The sequence below is a fragment of the Vanellus vanellus genome (genome assembly GCF_965231255.1).
Source record: "Vanellus vanellus genome assembly, chromosome: 3".
NCBI lineage: Eukaryota > Metazoa > Chordata > Aves > Charadriiformes > Charadriidae > Vanellus > Vanellus vanellus.
In genome coordinates, this window is record NC_138907.1 from 75,945,326 (window position 1) to 75,953,786 (window position 8,461).

Genomic DNA, 8,461 nt, shown 5'->3' on the forward strand with positions numbered 1-8,461 from the left:
ATTATTAAGCAGAAGCTGACCATCCATTCTTATAACTCAAAAATATAGATCTCTTAGAAATCATCTCCCATGACAATCATACAACATCAGAACTCGTAAAATAAAGTCAACATCGAAGCTGAGTTCAGAAACTAAGAGTTTTATGAGGGTCTGAAAGTTCACATTTCCATTGTTTATTAAAGAATGTGGATGTACTAAGCATCAGAAAGGAATGACTTTCAGCATTTTAGAGGAAAGGCGATCTAGTCATATACAAAAATAATCTAACTGCCCTTGCTGAAATAGAAATGCTAAATAAGACTAGTTTGTTTACTGATGCTCATAGATATAACATTCGCAGCCATATTTTAAGAGGCAAATTTCTGCCAATTATGAAATGGTTTGGAGCAATAATAGGATGTCATGTGTTGCTAAAAAAGAACCAAGAAGATATAGTCACATTTTAATGTTTTCAATCAAATTACTATTTCTTTAAAATGTTGTAACAACAAACATTCCATCAGCATTATGTCAATACGGTCATATGACTCATCTCAGTTCTTGTACGTTTTGTTTATGATCCATGAATGAATTATCCCTATCCAAACTGATTTTAATTGAATTACAAAATAAAAAGAGCCTTTTCTAACTTTCTAACCTTCCTGACAAACCAGAATAGGGTCAAAGAGATTTGGAGAGTCATTGAAGTATGTGTTTTGATTTACTTCAGATAGACTCGGGGGAACTTTGTTCCAGATGGTAACCTTAACCTTTTACAACAAACTCTCTATCTGTGGTAGTAGTCCCTTATTGCAATTAGATCTCTATCTGTCTGATATTTTGGTGGTCAGGAATTTCCTGGTATCATACCACCTATGATAATGTATTTGGCATCACTTATTGTGAATATGTGTAATAACAGAGGAAAGGAATTTAATTTCAGTTTCTCTTATTTGGCCATGAAGTTTTTTTGAAGCATATCCAGTGCAAACACTTCAGAAAACAGCAGAAAGCATCCTCACACTTCACACACAGCCACCTCATTTCTATTTTGATTTGCAATTTTTGACCATAAAGATGCCAATGGTCAGTTTTAGATATATTAAAGCCATTCGCGTGTCTAACTGTGAATTGTGCGCACAAAAGCACTCTAGAGTATTCATGAGACATTAGTTGTGCTTAGCATTATCTATATTTCCATCAGGTTGACACAATTAAGCAAATGAAATGCAGTTAGTGGAAGTCCTGAAAACAAGAATATTATGGTTCTAGTAGCCCCCCAAATACCCGATTTACAGTATCTAGGCTATATAACAAGTATTTATTTTTATTTCATGAAATACCTAATATTGTTGGAATCACAGCTGTTCACTGGCCACCACTCCCTGCATGAATGTCCATGAATGTCTTATCTAGCTCATTACCAGAGCCTGTATTTCTATATAATACAGATAGAAATGACCCACATTCATACCTTTAATATGATATTGCACAGACTTTCCTCATTTAGAATGTCAAATATAACTTTTTTTTAAAAGCTTGAGAGAAGTTACCTCCTTCACCACCACCCCTATTAAACTAAATCAACTTACCTTGAATATTGAACAGTAATTTCCATGGCTGGAATCCATGGATACCTTGACGTTTGTGGTCTATTTCCAAGGGATTTGTGTAAGATATAACTATGGAAAGTAAGAGGAGTGTCAATAAGCTTAGGTTCTCTTCAGAAAGTTTAACCTATCTGCTGGTAAATTTTACATGCTTGTCATATTAGAAAAAAAGGTTGAAAATCACCTTATGGACGGATTTGATGAATTACAGAAAAACATTAACACTTCTGAAGAAGCCCTGCTGCAAATAGTATTATCAATCTTTTTCTCTTGTAGAAATATTTAATTTCAAGCTACAGGCACATTGTAAGTGCTGTTTGTAGTTTAATTTCTTTTTCTTTACATTCAAATATTATATTATTTTTCTTGCCAAATATTTCTGCACACTGTATTTTTGGCCACATGCTTAAGGTGCTTCCATTTCTCCCATTTACTTTAATTATTTTGTGAATCTAGTGAAGCTTGTACTTCCCATAAATCATTGTATCAGTGGCTTTACCCATAATTTTAATTCAAAAAGTACATTATATTTTTATAATCAATATACTATATTCAAAATTTCTTATAAATTTTGACCTGGTCTCCAGTTTACAAACGCTTTACTGTAGCGAACGGTCATTCTTGTAGCATTTCTTTACATGTCACATGAACTAAACTTCTTGATTTTTTGGGCAGTAGCATTTCCCTAGAGATCCTGTCTTGACAAGCTACTCTTTGACTGGAATAAACAAAAGACATTGTGACTGAAAATTCTGTGCTGATGGCATTAGCTCCAACTCAGAAGACCTAGGCCTTAAATCACAAAAAAAAAAAATAAAAATAAAAAATTAAAGAATCTGGTTTTATAAAGCCTTTTCTTACACCATAATGAACACTTGCCATTTCCTATTTTCAGTTATCAGGCTTAAGCCTTTCCTCAGATCAACTTATGGCTTTATGGAATTATTCACACCACTGTTGGAATACAACCTGGACATATAATTTTCTTTTTACTGCTCTGTCAGGCAGAAAGGTTAATTTTTTTTTCTTTTTAATCCTTGTCAAATTATTATTTTTCCCTTGAAAATTGAGGAGCTTTTGGTACGGACTACTTTAAAATCATCCTTCTGTCTCTCTCTTGCCTTCTGCTAAGAAAAGCTTTGGAAGCACAATGAACACATACATGTGTGGGCACCAAGCGTCTGTGAAAAAACAAGCAGTGCTTCTGTCTAACACGGAGACAGTCAGTCTGGGAAGGTGCACTCCTAATCATGGGACACTGCTTCATCTTCCCTTGGTGACATCTGTAAAGCTATGTCTTCTCATTACAAAACATCCCACTTCAGAGACTGCTAACACAGACAAACACATTCATTATATTGTGGCTGTTTAGACAGTGGCGTGGGGAGGAAGAATTGCACAGCCCTCAATCCTTCCCTGTTACGGTCAATGGACAGAGAAAATCTACCTGATCTAATTAAAAAATTTACTTGAGGATGAGTTGAATTAGGCTCTAAATATTCTTTTTTTCTTAAATATTCCTCCAATTAGTCTATAATGATTTTTCTAATATCCTGGTTATCTGGAAGCCTGAGGGCTAAGGTTGGCTTATCTACCTACTCCTCCAATAGCTTTGTAGGAGATTATAAGACATGCTTAGGTATGCATGTAAACCTCTGGAGACATTGTGTGTCACTAGAGCAATAGCTGGAGCTTTACTAATTGGATAAAATTTAAAAGCTCTGAACATCTTAGTCATGGACTTGAGTCAAGCATGCCAGGTTCCAAATTTGACTGGAAACTGCGAACTGGACTCACCTTTACATAGATCTTGAGACGGAACTTGAAATAACCTTTTTTTTTTTTTTTTTTTCTTCTGCATTTAAAGAAAGTCTAGACCTGAAATTTTTAACTTGAGTTATGTTTCTAGTGAATCTTCTCCTGATGATTTTCATAGCCTGGACATGTGTTGAAAGGCTGGGACTGCTTCTGATCATATTCAGCAATATAGTGCCCTGTGATGAAATAAGTTTTTCTGATCAGCCAGGTGAGGGCACTTGGTTTTGAAGTATGCTGTCATTTCCTTCCCACTGGCATCACTGATTTTCCCGTCAATGGAAACCAACATGGACGGTAGAGGGAAGGTGATAATTTTTGGACCTTGCTCAACATGTAGCCAAGAGGTAGTTATTGTACATATCTGAACCTAAAAGCTGGAAATCCCAGAGTTTATGTGTAGTCTGTGATGGCAGTCTAAAGATATTTTCAAGGACTACAGTAATAAATCATACTCTTTATTTCACTCCGTTATCTAAGTTAATTGGTACATGAGAAATATTGCAACTTTAGTTTTGTTAGCAACATCTTCATTTAGAGAGTATCAGATGGTGTCGTTATTTTACCCTTCTTTTCATATAAGCACCAACAAACCCAAGAAGTCTTTTTTGTTGTTGTTAGAAAATATGTAGCAGAATAAAATGTGACTTAATGCTCATATTAAATCAGCAATTCAACAGTAAATCAGGTCCAGTCATTCAGAATTCATCACAAACTGACCATTATGTCCCTTTCATCACAATCAGGGAAAGAAAAGCCTTGAGAATGATATTCACCAGACACAGAGCCTTAATGATAATGTTTCTTAGAGCACTTAATCAGGCATATTTTATTGTAGGACAACTCCATTAAAAAGACATTCAGAGATGTCCAGTGCATTTCAAGTGGAATCCAGCGAATTTCTGAGAGGAATATATGTTTAGGAATATCGAATTTTCTCATGGATATTTCACAAAACCTCTTTGACGTCTTTGGAGTTATAGTTGGGATAAAATTAATCCTATTCCTGATATAAATCAGATAAAACTATTGAGAAACTAATGGCACACATCTTTAGCTGGTTTCTGTCAGTGTAGCTCACTGAAGTCAAGGGAACTATACCTGCTTGGAGTCAATATGATTCCATTATTTGTTTTTATCACTGAATACATATGTATTTCTGTAACTGAATTTTCAATTAGGCGGTTATGTATGTGATATTTATTTGTCCTGCAGCATCCAACATAGTATATAACTTGTGCCCTTAATACTGCTAAAGGCAACTGATAACTATGAGGCTATTCTTAAGGAAGAGCTACGAGATTTTGAAAACCTTTCACTGAGTGATTTTCACTGTTACGTCTTTTATAACAAATAAGCCTTTATCATTCTAAACCATGTTTTGCACAATAATTGCTTTCTAGAATACGCATGACTTATTTATTGTAGAACTGCTGCTAGCCTCCAAGTACACAGTGATAATATATGAGACCGAAGTTCATCCAGTCCAGTATCTGTTCTCTAACAGCTAGCAAAAGTGAATGCTCAAGGAAAGAATATAAAAACTGGGAAAAAGGCAGGTCCCCGAGGCTATCCTCTTTCAGCGTCAAGTGAAGCCACATCTGTTCCCCTGTGTATCAGCAAGCAACAACAAATCAAAAAAGAATGCTAGAGACTGGCGGAGATTTTTGGAAAGTCAATGCCAGTCTGGTATCAGCTGTTTTCCTCTCTTTCCCATGCTTATCAGGAACCCAAACGCTAAGCCTTTCAGCAGCAAAATGAGCTAAAGTAGTCCAGAGGCCAAACTGCCTTGTCCTAGTTCTAGAAGCGTTACCACGTCCCTGTTCCCTCACACTCCTCTACACACAAAGGTATCAGGCTTGATTCAAAGCCCTGCAAAGATAGCAGCCGTTGCTATCATGTCGTTGACTGCCATGAGATGAACTAAGTGAATTTATAAATAAGTGCAGGATCATGAAATCATTCACAGTTTGGTTTTACTGACTTTGACAGTGCTTTGTTGTGAGGCTAAGCAGAGAAAGAAGACAGCATGTATTGTGTCTTGTATAGTAACATCATGATGCGGAAGAAAGTGCAAGTATGCATTTTGTTACTCACCAGGGTATTCCAAAAGTGACTCACATTGTCTTTAAGGTTAAAATATTCATCCATTTTACATCAGAAAGAATAACTGAAAAGCACCCCTGTTTTCAAGGTGAATATGATTGCTGTATTTGCTGCTGCTTTGAGAGTTTCATTGTATAAGAAAGCAATCACCTTTTATGTATGGCAAATAATATTTCAGGAAAAGAGAAATACACAGAATTTATTTATTAACTTGTTTTTCAGCTCTTACTCTGAACATGTGTGCAGGGCGTGAAGAAAAACAAACATAGAGAAAGGATCAAAAGAGGGGAAGAAGAAGGATCAGAAGAGGAGGAAAAGAAGCTCCCCACCCAGCCTGTCATCTGCAAAACAGCAAAAAACACTCTGGGATGACTGCATATCCTTCTGTTTTATTAACCTTATAGTGCAACAGCCTGTGAGACAATGTAGTCAAACTCCTTTTATGTCAGTCCGAGCATGAGAGGGGAAAAGGCAGTTTCAAGCAATTCCCTTGGCCAGGGAATTGGTAGGTTAGCTGCTGCCTCACCACTTCTGCCCTGGTCGCTGCCACCGGTCCCTTCGTCCTGGCCTCTCCGTTGCTTGGTAGCTGCTGCCACCTGGGCATGGCTGGCACGCTGCTGGGAGGGAAGGAGTGCCCAGCCTGGCAGCGAGCAATGTGTGAAGAGAAGACAGAAAATAGCTGAGGTGAACAACAGCAAGGATTGTACTTGCTTGAAGGCCAACTCCCGGCGGCCATAAAGGCTTTATTATAACCCGTCTTCATGGGCAGTGGAGTTACTGTACAGCTTTTCATTAACCGTGCAGCTACTCAATCCTGTATTGCTTGATCCCGATAGCACTGGGAGCCTGTAAATGCAATGTATGCAGTCAGTATGTGTTAGGTTAGGATGAAGCAGCAATTGCGCTGGGCTTAACGTTCCTATTGTCAAACAAACCAACCAGATGATGCCAAAAATGCAGCTTGCCCTAAAACACAAAATGCAGTCATTTAACATTGTAGCTGCTCATTTTTTAAAGCCACAAATATTCAAGAACCAAAAGAGATCAATCCTAATGTGTGAAACTTTTACTTTTCCCCTGGTAAAAGTGCTTGGGGAGGGTAGCAAAGATGTAGTGGAAAAAATGTTGCAAATCAAATGGACACCCTGTTCAGCCCGTTGTGTCATTTCCACGGCTTGTATTGATCATTATTTGCTCTAAAAAAGAAGACAGATGGAAGATGTGCTTCAGAGCACTTCTCACGGGCCTAGAGCGGGTTCAACGCTTGGTTCAAATGTGCTGGCAGAAAGGACTGTAGCTTGCTCTGCACGCTCAGCAGTGATAATCCAGGGGAAGCAAAGAGAATCTGTCTGTCTCCTCAGATTTTCCCCTCTTCCAACAGATACATCTTTCCTGTAACTTGATAACATTACTGAATACTGAAGCAGACATCCAAAAGCTGGTTGTTTAACGCTGATATAGCTTGATGCTGTGTACTCCAGGTGTATTGATGCTGTATACTCCCGGTTCAGCTGCGTTTCAGCAGTGAATTGAAGAAAGTGTTACTTATACTGGGTATTGTTACCGTTGTTGTTTTTAATTAATGAAAATTTTGGTGTTATGCAGACTCTAAAATCCAAGATCCCTTTACGGAGACTTAAATGTCTCAGTATAGCCCACTCTTCAAAAATAAGCGCCCTAGGGATAGGAAATGGGAGTTGTATCTGTTCCCCTTCAGGCTTCTCATTCAAATCGGTGAAAAGTTGGTTTTAATTAAATGCACAGAGAATAAAATACTTTTAAAAAGGGTCTTTAAAACAATACTTTTTAAGACACAGAAAGAATACTCCTTGTGGCAAGTTTCACACTCAGTTGAGGATTCCTTATATTTGCAATATCAGCAAATGCATTCTGATGAGTAACGGTTTGGTAGAGGAGCAGCTCACGACTTTAAAGGAATGAAAACTAGTTTTGTTTTGGTTGTGTTTTTTTTTGTTCTGTTTGTTTTTTTTTTTTTAAAGAAAGTCTTTAATTTCTTTTTCAATCTAAATGGAAAGTTTTCCATTTCTTTCAATGAACACCATGCCATTCTCTAAAAAACAAAATCAAACACGTTTCATTATTTCCAAATGTACAGATTTTTTAATGTAATATATTTCAGATGTGAAATAATAGTAATTCCCTTCAAATTTCTATTCAGACATGTAGAATATTAACTTTCTAATTCTGAATGGAATGAAGCTTAAATTATTAAAGCAAGGCTAAGCCGGGTTGTTAACCTCAGGTAAGTAATATTTTTGCAGTCTCTGAGAAGAGTCCTTGGTATGTGGAGTACACTTCTGGTTTAGTAGTGACCCCATTGGTGTCTGTGCTGCAATGTGAACACCCTGCAAGGCGCACTGTATTCACAGGATGAATTTCAATGCCTGAAATTGTGCAATCCATTGGCAAAAACTGCAAAAATTAAAGCAGCTCAAATGGCTTGGGTTTTGTTTGGGGAAGGGTGAATTCACAGTATCGTCTCATGTGTTTTCATTTATTTCAGTGAGTAATATATGTGTTTCAGGGCTAACCCATACAAGAAACAATTGATGTAAAATATGATGAAAAAGGAGCACTACAGAAAAAATCTTTGTTATTTTATAAGCCAGAGGACAGTCTAGTCTTTCTCTTCTTAGAAAAGACTGAGTAAGAGAGAGAATAATTCAAGTTGTGAGGACTGCAATCTTAAACTGAATCAGTAATTAAAAAGGTTAAGCAAGCCCTTGGGGTAGGGACTATCTTTTCATTATAGCCTTGTTACAGCGCCTGCCACAGCAGGGTCCCTCCTTTTTGTCGGGAACTCATGGCACTGCTGTGATGCAAGTAAAACCAACGACAACACTGGAGAGGGGGGAATCAAAGAACCTGAACAACACTTAATATGTAGCGTCCCTTTCTTTCTCTGGTCTTCACTACACTGTGGATTAGAG